Source organism: Alligator sinensis, unplaced genomic scaffold, assembly GCF_000455745.1.
Source record: "Alligator sinensis unplaced genomic scaffold, ASM45574v1 scaffold1222_1, whole genome shotgun sequence".
Taxonomy (NCBI): Eukaryota; Metazoa; Chordata; order Crocodylia; family Alligatoridae; genus Alligator; species Alligator sinensis.
Window position 1 is genome coordinate 737,972 of NW_005842620.1, and position 17,371 is coordinate 755,342.

Here is a 17,371-nt window from a genome sequence, read left to right on the forward strand (position 1 = left end):
TGGGCTTTGCCTGTCCCCACTCACCCCAGCCCCTGCTGCAATGGCCCTGGGAGCAGCTGACACCAGCTGCCTGCACCAGGGCATGGCGCGGTGCAGAAGCTGGGGGGAGTGGGGAGAGGCGGAGCCCAGGCATGGGGTGACAGGTGAAGCATGGTGCAGCCCAGTGGCTGCAAGCAGCTGACACTGACCGTTCCCAGGGCCCAGTTGTGTTCTCAGGCTTGCTACAGTGGTAGGGACATGCTAGAAAAGAAACAACTACAGAAGCCAAAAACATTTCTGTGATGGGGTGATCTGACCACATAGCGGTTAGCTTTAAACCGAATGGAACTTCTTCTTTCCTTGCCTCAGTATCTGTTCTACATCCGGGAAACTAAGGAAAGTCCCTTAATTATAAGGAAGCAGAATGAAAGAATTGCCTTGCTCTCCTGGGAGCCAGTCCTGCTTTCTCAGTGACCTGACTGCCTCCAAAACCTGGGCATGGCTGAACAGATTTCACAGGCTTTTTCAAAGTTGGAAAATGACCTGTTATAAAAGGTATGTGGCAATGTACTCTGGGGTAAAGGGAACCTTGCCCTGTCCTTGAACTTTAAGGCCCTTTGCCCGTTTGGGTTGTCGTAACTGGATTATAACTTCCTGAGGACAGGCTCTCTGAAGCACTTTGCAGATAGATACCCACTCATGCCTATAAGGATGCCTGAAGGGGTTTAGCAGAGGGAACCCTTTAGGGAAGCTTTCAGCCTGACCTTGTTTCTACAGCACACCTACACAAAAATGTAAGAGCCAAATTTATGTATATGTTTTAAAGAAATTCTCCCCATGCTTCTTGAAGGTGGAGAAATTGTCTGTTTATAAAGACTTAAGATGATGATGCTTTCACAGATCTGGTACCAGCTTGGCTTTTTCCCTGGCTGTATTTGTCAGAAGGGCTGTACTCCTTATGAAACCTGTTGAGCTGGTACTTGGGCTCAGTTGCATAACTAGGGTGGGGTGTCTGGGGCAGCAACCCTGGGTGCTCACTTAGGGGGTGGAGGGGAGGGGATGCAAAACTAATATCTGCTGCCCAACCTTTACAGTTGCACTGGTGGTACAGCAGCAGCTGGAAGTTGCCACTTCCCTCATATATCCTGCTGCCTCAGGTGCTCAGTTGCCTTATTACACCCCTGCCTGGACTCCTTCTTGGCTCCAGGCGCTGCCAGTAGCTCTTCTTTCTCAAACTGCACAATGATTTCAGAGAGGTTGTGTAGCTGCACCTTAGTCTTCCTAAAGCACAGCTGCTCCAAAATGACCACCAGCTCACTGAGTTAGCAAAAGGCATGGGCATCTCTACGCTTTTTGGCAGCAGAGACTAGTCTCAGTCTACCTTTTGAATTTCTTAGGCAACCCAGGGTGCAGAACTGCTGCTTAAGTCCCTAAAGGGAGTACTTTTTCTCATTCCTTCTACTGCCTTGAATAGTAAAGGTGATGGCCAAAAGTGAAGCCTTAAGCTCAGTAGGTAACCTTGTGTAATGCTACCAGAACTCCCCACTCTATCATTCTGTGAAATGGGGATAATATGTCCCTGCTTCCAGGGCCTAGAGGAGGGGGAAATAGTTACAGTTGTACTGGACACCCTGAAATCATGAGACTTCTCTTTCTTGGTAGACATTACCATATATTGACTAAAACATTAGCAGGTAACATGCAGTAAAGTAGAAGTATGATTTCTAGAAACTTAATTCTGTGCTTATGAATTCAGCTTAGACTTCAAATAGAATGTTTTTATTTCCTGTTCCCAAAATGAGGGTGGGAGCCCATACCAGCCTGTACTAGTTCCTCAAATTTCTCGTGGAGGCCTTGTCTGCTTCCTGGGGGAATTGATACTGTTCCGTGAAAAACAATGGAGAATCGAGCATAACCCAAGGAACTGACTACTCTGGGGTCTGAGGTTGGAAAGATTGGATCCCTTCGTTCAGTTTAATAAAAACAATCATTCAAAGTTCTTTAAGCCAAGCTTTATTAGTAAGACACAATGGACTGGAAAAACCCACAGGGCTGATCAGATTTCACTGTTGCTTAGACACTAAAGTGAATGTAGAACTGCTATTGTGATTTGGGTATGTAAATACTCATTGGCATATGTGAATGCCCAAAGGAGCTAGTAGGGCCAGCAACCTACAGCCTGTGGAGCCATCTTATCTAGCCCATGGAACCAGGGGACTTTGACAGTCAGAAATGGGGGAGAAGAGAGGGTTTGGCCAGGCAGTGAGGAAATACGGTGGCACTACTGAGCAGGAAAAGGGAGTGGTAACTCCAGCTGCCAGATGTGGTGTCACTGCAGACGAGGTTGGCAGTATCACGCACTCAGAAATAAACTTTATTAAAGTAGGCCCTCACTACAAATCATTTCCTGTTCCTGAGCAAGGGCATCTGTGAATCTCATCCAGAACTGAAGGCAACAGGAATGATAGTTTGAATGAGGGTCGATAGGGAAATGTTCTTACCTGAAACCAGGTCTGCTTGACATAATCAGCTGACAGAGAGATCTTGGAAAGTCTGTGTTGCTACTATAGACAGTGGTGTTCTGCATTCTGTCAATTTTTAGACACTGCATTTGTCCCAGGAGCTAAAAATTCAGCACCTTTCATAACCATCAAGTTCCCACAGGCTAAATTTAGAACAAAAGATGCCTCATGGGCATAAAAAAAAAATACCGGCTTTTCTGTTACCTATAAGTCTGCTACCATTTAACTTGTCTGAATGAAGACCTTGGTTCTGATAATGAAACGCTGGCTTAGTAGCTTGCTTATCAGTTGATGTGATGAATGTCATCTAGCAGTTATTTTTTATACTGTAACCAGGAGTGGATGTTTCTTGGACAGCTTCTGAAAGTCACCTGCTTTGGAACCTTTGGCTTGTAGATAAAGGACTGGAAAAATTGTTTCAACTTGCGTTATTGAGATCATGCATCTTTGCAGGTTGAATGCGAGATGGTCATAATTCTGATCCGGTCGGTGAAAGTCAGGTGCTAATTTGGTAGCCTTCCATAAAGGGGGTGGGACAGAGTAGACAGGAAACATTGTGGTCAGTTTCTGCCCTCAGATACAGAGGTGCATTTGCTGCAAGCTATGGACACAGCTTTTATTACAACTGCATTGCTTTTGCACATCTGAGAGCACTATAAGGGAGAAGGTAAAGTGTGGAGTTCAGTGGCACTCCTTTTTGTCAGGAATACGACAGGAAAGGACACTTTTTGGTGCACAAGATGAGCAAATCTTCCTTTGTATTCACTGGTTTTATTGTCCACTTAAAATTGTAATACTGCGTTCAACAGTTTACAATTTTGGATGAGCAGAAACACAGCTTTCTGAATACTGAGTAGCTTTATACTAACGCCTATCTACATTTTTTTCCCCTGTAGTGTGTTTGCTAGAAAATAAAACATGTTGTTTACTACTAACTATAAAAATGGCTGGCAGTGTAAAAATTCACTTACCTTACAAAAAAATTAACTATCAAGCAAACTTTTATTTTTGCTTGTTCAGATGCTTAAAGGTGTTGCTGAAGCTTAAAATATTGCAACTTTTTGGAAAGGCAGCTCCATTGCTTACTTTAGTCTGCTATGTATTGGTAAGGGAATTGAGCTGTCTAGACTTGCATGCTAAAGTGTTACGCTCCTAAAGCTTCTCTCTATTTCTAACAGTAAAGTATTTTGTTGGTTTAACAAAACATGTTATAGGTTTACATTTATCCTGGTGTTAATATCTAGGATTGTTTGAAAGTGTATGGATCAGCATTTTAGAAGGAACAGAATCCGAAACATTATACTTGGAGCTGCATCTCTTTGACTCCTCTGAAGTGTAAAAGAGAATTCAGATTTATTATGCATTTGGAATTGAGTAACTTCACCTTTGAAGTGAAAGTGAACTAATGAACCAAGCTCGCTGTTGACTGCTGATTCTTTTGTTATGGACATACATTCCTATTACTACATCTTGTTTTGCTTAAATACCCACGGAACAAGAACAGGTCATCTTTGGCAGTAAGAACATTGCTTGATAAAGATGGGAAAATAATTGTGTTAATAAATAATAAATTGCCATTACGCAGTTTTGTATGCATGTATGCAGAATAAATTGAATTGGCCAACACCATTTCATTAATTTTCTAAAACAAACTTTTGGCTTGTTATTTATTTATTTAAATCTAAGAGCTAGATTTTTTTTTTTTTCCCCCTTCAACCTTTTACCTAGAATAAAGTTTAACTGTTGAACAGTGACACTTTGGGATTTTTTTATTACAAATACATACATGCAGGCAGTACCTTTTTTTTTTCCCCTTGGGGCGTCTCAGAGACCAAATCTTCTCTCAGGCATCAGTTAGTAGCTGAAATTCCTTTGGACAGGTGACCGCTTTAAATCTTTCAGCTTTCACAGGTCATGACAAAGCAGAAGGATTTTGCATGATGGATGGTAGCAGCAAAAGTGTTTGAAAGAAGTACAGGAATTCAGAAACAACCAAGGGACAGGCTGATAGTGTCATAGTATTGAGAAAGATCATAACCTGAAAATGGTATATCCTTGTAACATTGCACACCTTCCCAATCCAGAACCCGTTAAGTGGAGGTTGTCCTGTGTATGTAAAAGTCTAATCCAGAGTCCCCAGCAGTCTGTGGAAAGAATCTTCTTGATGCCAGTGGGTTTTGCAAAGATGCTTAAATATTGAAATGTTACTTTCATACTTATAAACATGCCATAATTCTAAATTCTACAGAAGTAATTGGTGCATTACTGTTACTGGTAAAAAATAAACATTTAAATAAAAACGTTATTTTACAAGTGCATAGATTATTAGATGATAACTCACCATTTTAAGTTGCTGCTTGGTTAAAAATTAAAAAAAAATTAGTATTTTTAAAAGCTATCTGATCACTTTCTACTTACTTTGCATTCTGTTTTTTGTGCTTTAGCAAAACTCTACAGTGATTAAATTGCAAACACAATAAAGGTTGGCTTGTTTAAAAAAGAAGGCACCAGAGAATTAAAGGGGGAAAATGAATTAAGATGTTGAATTTAGATATGCCTTAGGTTTTGAATTTAAATACATATTTAAAAGAAATATATTTTAAACAGTTTTTTTATATCAACTTGAGTTTTCTCTGTAATCTTAACTCCGGAAAGCATAGTGTAAAAATATTCATTTTTTTTCTTATGTATATAGTCTTTTGGTTTTCCTGTTTCTCTGATCTCCATTTTGAATATTTTGCTCTGTTGAACCTTCAGTTCTATCTCTTCTCTTCTGGGGTAGCTTTTACAAGACTTTCTCCCTCAAGGGCCTTTGGGATCCTTCCTCCCTTTTTCCTTCTAGCAGTTGAATTGCCCTGAATTGCCACAGTAACTTCTTTGGATGTGCTTCTTTATACAGTCCTCATCCGCAGCTGCCAGATTTGGAAAAATTGTTTAGAAAAATATTTCATATATTAAGCAATGGCTTGGGCTGGCAGTTCTAAATGTCTAGGGACTCCTCTGTGCATTCTAGTTCTAAAATATAGTTTTATGTTCCTATATGAACATGGTCCATGAGACTTCAGAATGTGCTTCTCAGGCTCTTAAAGATCTGTTCACTATATGGTACTCTCTGCCCCACATAAGGTTACTGCAGAAATGCTTTAAAAATAAACTGTAGCATTGCAATAGTGCACATTGTGACATGGTATTCTGATACTGTCACAAGAATGTAAGACTTGCAAGACCTGTTATTACAAACATACATGAGATCTGTGCTAAGAACACTTTCCTGCTCCTCTCCCAACACCTATTGGCAGAGTCTGGTTTCCAACAAACTACTACAGAGTGGTTTCTAGAGCTTGTCAAGAGGGATTGAGTAGGATTTTGGGACAGGGTCTCTAGCATGCTGGGTCACTGGAGCCACAAGCTAAGAGAAGTTCAACTTTAGTCTGCTGATGGATGTGGGATCAGTATGGAAGCCAAGGAGCTGGTTCATGCCATTCCAGGTAGAGGAGGTACTTTGGTGAAATGAATGAAGTCTCATGAAGTTATACAAGGTTAACTTATCTGCAACCCATTAGAAAGTGTTGCATGCAAAACTCTGGAAAGCTATGAGACCTTGCAGGAAGGATCCACTATGTGTGGGACTGCTGGGTAGTGAAGTTGGAGATAAAACTGAGGTGTTGGTTTTGGGAGGAGTGCTGCAAGTGCTTTGTGCATGTGTTTTGTGTTTCAATTCTGATCTCAGTGAACTGTACATGCATTTTGCATCAATGGTTTACCACAGTTAGGTCAGGGGGCAGACCCACATGCACGGGTCACTCAACTGCAATCTCATGATCTTTTTAAACCAGTTAGTGACCCACTTGTTTGAGTCTGTGGGTGACTCCTGCTGGACCTGACTTCCCTGCTTTGAGGGGAGAAGAAATCAGATGGATATGCTACTCCTGCATAGGCACTTTTGAGAGAGCCAGCAGGCTTGCATCCTTCTGCTGTTGGATGTACCTCCCACCTGTCTCTTCTGTTAATCTGCCTTTTTCCAGCTCTTCCTCTTGTAACTTCTTGATGTGTCATTCTCCCCAGTGCAGAGCTGGATCCAGGTGAAGTTTTCTCCTTTACATAGTTGTCTGCCTCTTTTCTATAGGGGCAAAGTGGAAGACTAGAGGTAGTATTGACTTTGTGGTACTTAGTACTTTTTGCTAGCCACATACCTGCAGCTTCCAAAAAAAAAAAAAAATTCAGAGATCCTTTTTAAAAAAAATTTTTTTTTTACCTCATTGAAATCCCAGATACTTGGTAGACGCTCTAAAATCAGGCCACTCAGGTGATGGCTCATAGCCCTCTGATCTGGTGGAATGGAGTGCCCTGCTATGGACAGCTGGATAACTGGAGGCATATTTCAGTACACCTGCTTCTAGAATCCCCCTGCTGTTACCAATTTACCTAGAAAGCTGAAATATAGTTTCCTAAAACATGGGAACAGAGCAGAGGTAGTCTCATGACACCAAACAAAAGATGCATGTTTGCTCTAAACCTTTTGGAGTTCATTGTCCTTTGACTCAATGTCTTCATCAGTGACTTGGATGAGGTCATGGAGAGCACTCTGTCCAAATTTGTGGATGACACCAAGTTATGGGGTAAAGTAAACACACTAGTGAGCAGGGAACAAATCCAGGTGGATCTGGACAGGTTGGGGAAGTGGGCAGAACAGAATAGGAAGCAATTCAACAAGGACAAATGCAAAGTGCTGCAAAGAGGGAGAAGAAATCACCAACAGACTTACAGGCTGGGGGATGACCCTCTCAGCAGCACTGTAGCAGAAAGGGATCTCAGAGTCATGGTCGACTCCAAGATGAACATGAATCGTCAGTGTGATGAAGTGATCAGTAAAGCTAACTGCACTTCATCATGGATTAGCAGGTGCATCACAAGCAGGTCCAGGGAGGTGATACTTCCCCTTTATGCAGAAGTGGTGAGGCTGCAGGTGGAGTACTGCATCCAGTTCTGGGCACTGCACTTCAAGGGGGATGTGGATAACCTTGAGAGGGTCTGGAGGAGGGCCACTCGTATGGTTAGGGGCCTGCAGGTAAGGCCCTGTCAGGAGAGATTGAGGAAAATCTCTTCAGCCTCTGCAAGAGAAGGCTGAAAGGTGATTTGTGGCAATTTTACAAATTGGTCACGGTGGGCAGCAAGGGATAGGAGATGCTCTGTTTACCAGGGCACCCCTTGGAGTGACTGGAAATAATGGCCACAAACTGACAGAGAACAGATTCAGGTTAGGCATCAGGAAGAACATCTTCACCGTAAGGGTTGCCAGAATCTGGAATGGGCTTCCAAAGGAGGTGGTGCTCTCCCCAACCCTGGGGCAGAAAAAAGGTTCTGCTGCCTGCCATAGAGGCAAAAGCATCCAACTGAAGCTGAAGGAAGGTGGCTTGGAGCTTTGCCTCTTTTGTCTCCCAGTACAGAGGATACTTCTCTGTTCTGCAACTCCTGCATACAGGGTCCTTGGCTGCAATATATTCTTTTTGGAGCTTCACTTCTTTCTGTTTTCTTCAGCTTGTAAATATTGTTTGGAGGAATTACTGTCTCCCTTGGCAATAAATTCTTCAGGACTTTCTTATCTGTTGATTGTACTATCATACAGGTGTATTATTTAGGGCTTCATTTATGCAATTTTTTTTCAAAAAGGCTAGGAGTGTGCTATAAAATAATACTTTCCTTAGTGTAGGTATAAATGCAGAAATTATAATGCAGGTAATGACTAGGATTTGTTTGGAGTCTAACGAAACTGCAGTGCTAAATAGGACAGTATCCCTGAAAATGCTATTTCAAAACAAATGTAGGTATTAATTACACTATGCAGCTTGTTGATACAGCTCAACTTTGGCACCCTTTTCCTTCCTACCCAGCCTCCTCTAGAACTTTCATAGAACTAATGACCTTGTACAGTGCCAGCTTTTAAACTTCAAGGAAATGTCTTATTCCCAAGTTATCAAAAAGGTTGCAGTGCAGTTAGTGACTGACTTCTGGCTGAAGTTGTATTTACAAATGCTGTTACTAGAAAGCTAACAGTAGAACTGTAAATGATGATGATTTTGTTTAGATCAAGATTTAGTTGAAAGTGGGATCCAGACAAATGTTAGTTCAGTATCAAGACACACGAGGTTATTATTGCAGTGAGTAAGTTTCCCACTTCAGTTAAGTTGTAAGTTTAGCCTACTCAATTTAAGAGGGGAGTAAATGGGAACTTCAGGTTATCACTGTAAAATGAGGCTTGCTTTTAAAAACTGATGGTATGCCACCTGTTCCAGAGATTTTGGAGTATATATTAAACCTTTCTTAGACTTTCTTTTTTGACCAGACTCCTGTTGTTTGAAGCTCCAGTGTAAGTACTCGTTCCATATTTCCATGAATCTCCCTTTCCGAACATTTGGTTGAAGACAGTTTTTTCTCTTCTTTTGATGCCTTATACAGTCCCCTTTGTTATTAATCTGCTACTAATACTACCATCTCTTGTTATGGGAGACTTGTACATGCAGTATGGCTAGAGATAAGAGTTGTGGAAGAGTTATTTACTAAGCTAGAGTAACACATTATAATAGGATTTACTGCCTAGTTGTGATCCATATAAGATCCCATGGTGCTCTTCATGACAGCAGAGATGTTACTGCTGGCTGTCTGGTAAGTATATAATGTGCATATGTACATCTTGCCTAACTAAAGTTCTCTTTGTACTTCCAGTTGGAAAAGGTTTTCTTTGGGTTTTTATTCCCCTTTTATTCATGAGCTAGCTCTAGAATTTTATAGAGAAGCGTGCGTGTGTGTGTTTAGTTTTCTTTGTCCAAGAAATTTTCCTTCAGATATGTAACTTACTCCTATCTCTTCTTCTGCTATTAACTCCTCTGTTTTCCATGTAACGTATGGATATGAAATAAACAGCAAAGGGGATAGACTGCTTTCAGTATAATTCTTTGCAGTATATTGGTAAATCGCAACTGAATTTCCTGACCCTAAAATGTCATGCTACATGCTGTCAGAAGGAAATAGACCATTTTAAAATCTCCACTATTTTACTGGCACTTAATAATCTGTTTTACTATTCCGTTTGAAATTTCGTATATTTAGTATGGAAATATTAGTATGGAAATATTCCTCAACCACTAAGTTCATTGAATAACCTTTCTCATTTACATAGAGTTGGCAGTCTAGGATTCTGTACAAGTTCAGTTTAAATCAGGCAGTGAACTTTTCTCTTGCTTTTAGGAATCAAACTGCCTCCTGGAGCATTGAGATGGAGGGGTTTTATTCTCCACATTACTGAAATTGAACATGTCGCATAAAAGATTCCTCATCAGTTATTTTCACCTCTTGATTATAGTAGGAGCTGGTTTTATTGTTTGTTAACAACACATACCACGAAAAAGAGAGAGAACTTTCTCATAGCAAGCAGGTGTTGTGGAAGAAGGCTCTGTTGGAAGAGCCCTTTGCATCAGGACTGTTTAATAGATGCATAATACTTTTTAAATCTTGCCTGTTTTGGGGTTTTCTCTTTTTTTCGCTTAATTGGTTTTCTTCTAAACTATAGAAGGGTCCATCTCCAAGCAGTGTGCTTGCAGTTTATAATACAATAAAGGAAAAAGCCTGTCTCATAATTTCTCTTGGGTAATACCTACCTCAAGTGTGTGACTCTTTGTTTCTAAAGATAAATATCCATTATAGAAATGAAGAATAGGTTTCTACTTCCTTCCTTGAGAATTTTTATCCATGCAAGTGAAAAGCCCCTCCTCCAGTTGAAAAGTTTGTAAATAGATTTGTTTTTCCAGGGAACTGCAAAATCCAGCTTCCCTGTGATATGCAAGGAGCACTGAGGTAAGTTCAGGTTATGTCCATTAGCAAAAAGGTTTTTTTTCCACTCCCGCTTGGTGCTGGCTTTTGTCAAAGAAAATAAAGGCTGCATTGTTGTCTTGTAATTTGGATGTATTCCTGGTTTGACTTAGCATCTATGGCTATTTATTTTTTTTTTAATTTTTTTAAATAAATGCTTTGGTTTTGAAGTTACTCTTTTTTTATTTGTGCAATAGACTTTTTGTTTGAATTTTCCTTGGGAAAAAGTATACTTATTAACTTAGCATGTGAATGCTGAAATCCATCTTTACAAACCCAAGTGGCTTGTATAGCATTGAACTGAAAGAGAATGTGGCAGGATGAATTTTGCAGTGTATTAAAACAGGATTTAAAAATCCTTCTTCAGAACGAGGGCTGTGTTTTGAGTTATCCAGTAAAGAGCTGTAGAATGGGTGGTAGCCAAAACTAACTATATAACAATCCTTGCCCTAACATTTAAGCAATAATTTCTATGTCCCTTATATCCTAGTGTTGTTTTAATTGATCCCTTTTGTGTTTTATGACATCAGCTGCTTGTTTCCCAAATGTATTCCAGCCAGTTTTGGAGGTGTTAGTTGTAGCCGTGTTGGTCTAAGGACATAGGTAGTCAAGGTTCTTTGGGTAAATGTAGTATCTTTTATTAGACCAATTAAATAGTTGGAAAAACTGTTCTTTGTAAGCTTTCAGGCACAAACACCCTTCTTCAGACATAGGGGGAGACTGCTGTTGTTTTGTGCTCCCAAGCCAGTTTTGCCTTCAGAATGGGTGGAGAGAGGTGTCAGAACCCCTCGTATCTCTTGGGCATCTAGGATGAAATCCTAGTCAATAGGAAGGTTGCCTTCAACTTGAGTGGGTGAAATGCTTGGTCCAGTTGTGTTTGAATTAAATCCACTCCTCCCTTTCTCTCTCTCCCCTGCCCCCCCCCCCAAAAAAAAAAAAAAGAAGAGGAGAGAAGGGGGGGAAATACTCTAACTCTCCATTTAGCAAAGTCCTCAGAAATTTACCAAGGCAGGGTTTGCCTCTTTTGGGGGAGAACTAAATTTGCAGATGCCTGAAACCTGTGTGTAACCCTTAGATTTGCACAGGCAACTTAAGGCTTTAGTGACAATGCCTTAAAGGGAAGAGCAATACTGTAATTATGCTTGTGGTGTTAAGCTAACTCATCCCTGAGAGGCATTAAGACCTAGAGGGGTCTGAGGAAATAGCTGAAAAAGGCAGTAAGGTAGATTATTAGCAGCTAGAAAGAAATATAGTGAATTGAAGTTTTTTGACAAATTCTCTTGATAATGAAGTTGCTGGCAAGTGTAAGGCGGTAGTAGGTAGCTGTTGCAGCACATAATTATTGCATACTGCTTGATCAGTAATGGTTGCTAGCAAGTTTCTGATGGAGGTACGGGAAGATGCCTTTGCTACCTGAAATGAAGTTCTGCGGTAGTCGCAGAACAGGGGCTGAAAGAGAAGGTGTTGGGAGTTATTTTTTCTCCCAGCCAGAGTCCCCTGTTATGTTTGATATCCTGTTTTACTGTAGTGAAATTCATCTCCTGTATAAATTCTTTTGATAGGAGTTGGATAAACTGGTTCTGTCAGGATAGTTTTTGTGACCATCTTCCAGTGGCAGAGTATGGCCAGCTTTCCTGTGATAATTATTCCAAACCTGTTGGAGCACAAACACCACATTGTATAACCAAAATTACTACTTTAATGTACTTTGTGGGCCAGAATCGAGAAGTAAGAAATCACGATAAATGCATGGACTGTTGTGACAGAAAACATCACTTTGTGACCCTTTCCTTTGTGTATGTCAAACTAAAACTGCTCCTAAATTGGCAGGCTCAGTATTAAATAAAAGGGCTGTGTGAAGCTTCGGTCCCTGATTCGATTCAGTGGAGATTTGGCCAAATTTGGTGGCCAAATCTGTGAATCTGAATTGAATCAGGAGACCCTTTAATCTTTCCGAATCTAATCGGAGCCCTCTGAATCGACTTGGAAAGATTTGGTGATTTAGACATAGACACAACTTTAAATATTTTTTTCTACATACCTCAAGGTACCACCAGGTGGCTCATGAATGCTGAGATGATGGGGTGGACGGAGCATCCCACAGGAGTGTGGGGGGCTCCCCAGCGCGCTTGGCAGCAGACCCAGGAGTGGACCAGAAGCACTTCCACTCCACTTCTGGGTCTGCTGGGCGGTGCCCCCACACCCTGCTGCATCAGCAACTTGTGCTTCCTGGGTCTGGGAGGGGGCACCTGGGGTCCCTCCACAGCTAATTGCTGAGCCAGTGGGGGCACCCCCCCCAGTGCACTCCCTGGCGGGCCTGAAAGTGGACTGGAACTACTTCCAGTCTACTTCTGGGTTTGCCACCAAGCACACGAGGGGGCCCTCCCATGCTCCTGTGGGACACTCCATCTACTCCAGCATCGCAGCATTCACGAGCCATGCCGGGTACCTCGAGGTATGTAGAAAAAACATTTAAAGCTGTGTCTGTGGCTGAATCGCTGATTCTCTGAATCAGCATCGAATCTTCAGATTTGGATTCGGCTGAATCGAATTGGGAACAGTGATCTGAATCAACGAATCGAATCGCTGTCCCGGATTTGAGCCGAATTTGAATTGAATACAGCCCGCTTTGCGCACCCCTGTTAAATAATGATGTTGTTTGGGTCAATTATAGCAATTAGTGTTGAGGCATACTGTGTGTTCTAAGACGAGGGCTGACGTCAGCATTTTTGCTGTGACTTACTGTTCAGTCGGGGAAATGAGAAATGTTGCATCTTACCCATTATAATAAAAAGTCTCCAAATTAGGTTTTCTCCTCCTGGTATGTTCAGGGAAAGAAGGAAACACAATTTATTTTGGGAGTGATGCTTGTAGAGAATGGCAAATGGAAGGATCTTGAATTTATGGAGCCATTTTGTCATCAAGGAAAAACTAATGATGCATGCTTAATGTTCCACATTTTCAGGTTTTGTTTTTTTTTTTAAATTCCAGGAATTTTTCAGGGTTTCTTTCAAACATAAAAACCAGGTGGAAAGCGGGATAAAAGGAAGAAAAGAAAAGGAATCAGTTTAAGTCAGGGAAAATAATACATTTTGAGGGGGAAGTGGTTGAGCACATAAGCACAGGTATGCGCGTACCCCCTCCAGGCAGGAAAGTCGGGGGGGGGGGAACCCACAGCCTGGCACCAGCCCTGACCCTGACCCTGCACCATCTGCGGGACCTAGAGTGGGGAGGCTGGGGTGGGGCCCACCTCGGCTGCGCTGTCGGGCCAGAGGGGATGGAGCACTTGGGTCCCCTGCATGCCGCCCCACCAGGCACTGCCCAGCCAGGGCAGGGTGGGGCATGGGATGGAGCTGCAGCTCATCTGGGGGGTGTGGGGAAGGCGTGTGCATGGGTCCCAGGAGGCATGGGGGGGGGCGCATGAAAAACTGGTGTAAATCAGTAAAAAAATGAATAACTTCAATAAAAAAACCCAGGTAATTTATCAGTGAAATTCAGTAAAAACCAAAAATGCGGACTGCTATGCATGCTGTAGAGTTTTCTTTCCATCTTTGCTGCTTGCCTCCACTTCTTGCTGCAGGTACAATCAGCATTGTGTGACTTGGGGTTAAGGAAAGTGGTGGAAACTGAAGATCTTAAGGAGTTCCATACTGAGTCAGACCAGTGATCCATCCAGCCCAGTACCTTGCCACCAACAGTAAAAGTGAATGCTAGGGGGAGAGCATTGAACCAGGTTAATCTAAAATTTTGGTTCCCAACATCAGGGGGCGACCTAAATGAGGGTTGCGGGGGGTCCTCAGGGTCGTGAAGGGGCCCGCACATTCATGTGCGCAGCCCAGGAGCAGTGGGCAGGGCGGGGCTGTCATGCACAAAGGGGGCAAGGGTGGCACCCCCACCCCCAGGCTGCTGCCACCACACTCCGCTCCCAGCAGCCCTCACGGTGCTGGGTTGGGAGTTGCTTTTGGTGGCCAATTTAGGGTTGCAGCAAAAAAAAGTTGGGAACCACTGATCTAGAGTGATCTATACCCTACTGATTACCCTACTTGGTATCCACCATTATTGGTTTAGAGATGCCAGAGGAAACATCTCCATCCATTCTGTTCACCAGCTATTAATAAATCTATTATTCATGAATTCGTCTAGTTCCTCTTTGAACCTGGCTATGCTATCTGTCTCTACAACGTCCTGTGGCAGTGAATTCCACAAGTTAACTATATGTTGCCTAAAAAAGTACTTTCTCTTGTTAGGTTTAAACCTCTCTCTCAGAAGTTTTAGTGGGTGCCCCCTAGTTCTAGTATTCTGCAACTTGGTGAACACCAGTTTCTTGTTTGCTTGCTCTTCACCCTTTATGACTTTTTATAGACCTCTTATCATATCCTTCCTTAGCCTTCTCCTTTCTAAACTGAATAATCTTAACCTTTTTAGTCTCTCCTGATATGGCAGCTGCTCCATACTCCTTAGCATTTTGGTTGTCCTTCTCTGAGACTTCTATTTCTCCTATATCCTTTTGGAGATTCAGAGACCAGAACTGCACAATATTCAGGATGTGGGCACACCATGGATTTGTATAATGGCATGCTGGTGTTCTCAGTTTTGTTTTCTATTCCCTTCTTAATGATGCCCAACATGCTATTGGCTGCTTTGGTTGCCACTGAGCTGACTATTTGAGAGAGTTATCTACAGCAACTTCAAGGCCTCTTTCCTGAGTTGTTACAACTAGTTCAGAAGCCAGCATTATGAGCATTATGTACATGTGGTTGAAGTTATTTTCCCCCATATGCATTACCTTGAGCTTGTCAGCATTGAAGTTCATTTGCCATTTTATTGCCTGTTCTCTTTGCTTAGTGGCTTAATTCTTTCTTTAAAGCCCATTTAAACTAAAGTCCAACTTCTTATGCCAGCTCATCAGCAGAGAATTCTAGTTTGTTAAATACCTTGATGGCATCTAAGTTATATTGGTGGCAATATAGGTTAATGCGATAACTCTCTAAATATAAAAAGCATTAAAAGCAAGCCAGTTTTCCAAATTGGCTTCTATTTGGCTGTCGTCCATAATGACACAGCCATGCTAGTCCATTTTGGATTCATGCTGTTAATAATTAATGTGAGGCAGGTGCCTAAGATGTAAGCTAGCCTTACTGCCTGAAATTCTCCAAGCAACTGCCCACCAGCCCTCACTACTGATGTTTTGGCACTGTACTTGACTTTTCTGTACAAAAATATGATTTTAGCATATCGGAGTTGAAAGAGAATACGGAGCAGGAAATCAAGTTGTATTAGATTATTAAAGGAATTCTTGTACTAGAAATAGAACATGTGGACTGTTGACATGTTGAACAGCAAACTGGAGCTAGTTAGGAGAATCAGGGTAGCTTTCCTCTCTGTCCTTCTTCACCTCCTTACTTTAACTACACATCTGTTTTGCTGTCTTGCATTTTGATCTGAGACTTGTACTTTGTGTTTCCTAGTAAAAACCCAGTCACCATGCTTTTAGGGAGGCTAAATGTCCAGCCCCTAATCTTGTAATGCTCCATTGTGGCAGCAGTCTCAGACTATGGCTGCCTGTCAGTAGTTAATTGGTCTAATTTTCTTTTATGTTTGACTTGAATTTTAAATGTTTACATTTTAATATTTCTCTATAGACCTACTAGAATTGACTGATGCTTTTTCTTTTTTCTTCTTTCTCTATATCTTTTCTCCTCCTTTTACTTTTGTATGATATTGCAAAATGAAGCTAAAACCTGCATTATAATAAATCTGTTGAGTCTAAACCTGTTTTATTTAGATACTACACTAACATTTGCAGTTTAATCTAAGGAGAAAAAAAGGCTATATTTTCACCGTGAAATCTGTGGAAGATGTGTATTCCATTTCTTTAACAAAATAAGTTGATTTTATTTATGTTCTCATAACACTTTGCTTTTGATTTACTGTGGCTATGAAGTGATGCTGACAAGTGGGAAGTTTAGCCTGGTGCCTAAAACTGCATAACGCATTCAAATAAACTGGGAGATTTCTCCCAGGTTTGTTCTCCTGGTAGAACAATTTACCCAGAGCCTTGTGTAAAGACATTCAAATGCTTCATGGAGAGCTTGCAGTGTGGATCTTGTGCATCCAGGAGATGCCCATATGCACATATTTCTAGCAAGCTCTGTAGGCTCCCTTAGTCTGCCTGTCAACAGATGGCAGCAGTGCATGCGGAAGCCCTGACTGGCTGACCCAGACTGCCCGTGGTCAACCTGTGTTTTGCTGCAGCACAGTAATAAGGGGTGCAAAGGAAAATCCTGCCAAATTATTACTCATCTTCGGTACCTTGCCAAACTGGAAACAGCAGCAGCTTGGAACAGACTTGGATTGGAGTTTAATGGGATCCTACTGTTGCAGCCATTAGAGAACCCCTAACTTCATCGTCATACACCAGCTCCTCCCTCTCTCTCAGACTTGTAGTTTTGTGCATATTGATGATTTACTGCTTCAAGGTTTACATAACATTTAAAAATCTGCATCCCTATTGTTAAGGGTTCTCTCATGGGTGTTATAGTAGAGACTAAAAAGCCATACTTGTAGACAGGGTACATGTGTGTAGGGGAGTGAGCTGGATAAATGTGAAAAAAATCTAGAATTGTGACTTCAGTCTCTGCTGTAATGCACATTAGATAAATTTTAACCTCCAGCTTCATACCTGCACACCTGTGGCTTAGCTCTCAATGTGTCTTTACAGTCAGTATTAGAGTTGTGGCAGATATCTAGTGTGCCACTGGCTTTTAGTATTTAGTGTAAGACTTTTACTTTAAGCCCTTCCTTTTACACTAGAAGATCATGGAGGAGGGTTGGGTTGTTGTTTTTTTTAATCTCTTCCCACCCCCCACCCAGTGTGTATGTTTTCTTTCAGTGAGGAGCATTATTATCATCAGTTTACTTATCCCAACCCATTCTTTGCATTGCAGTTCTTCCTCCGGAAATAAATTAATCATTGTTTTTGTACAGTAACACTTTCCCTTCAG

General features: G+C 41.6%; 1 protein-coding gene across 1 annotated transcript in view; it reads left to right on the forward strand.

The window, feature by feature from the left end:
* PHLPP1 (PH domain and leucine rich repeat protein phosphatase 1) overlaps positions 1-17,371 on the forward strand; it is a 110,988-nt gene that overhangs the window by 38,046 nt on the left and 55,571 nt on the right. The gene's annotated exons all lie outside the window — the stretch shown is intronic.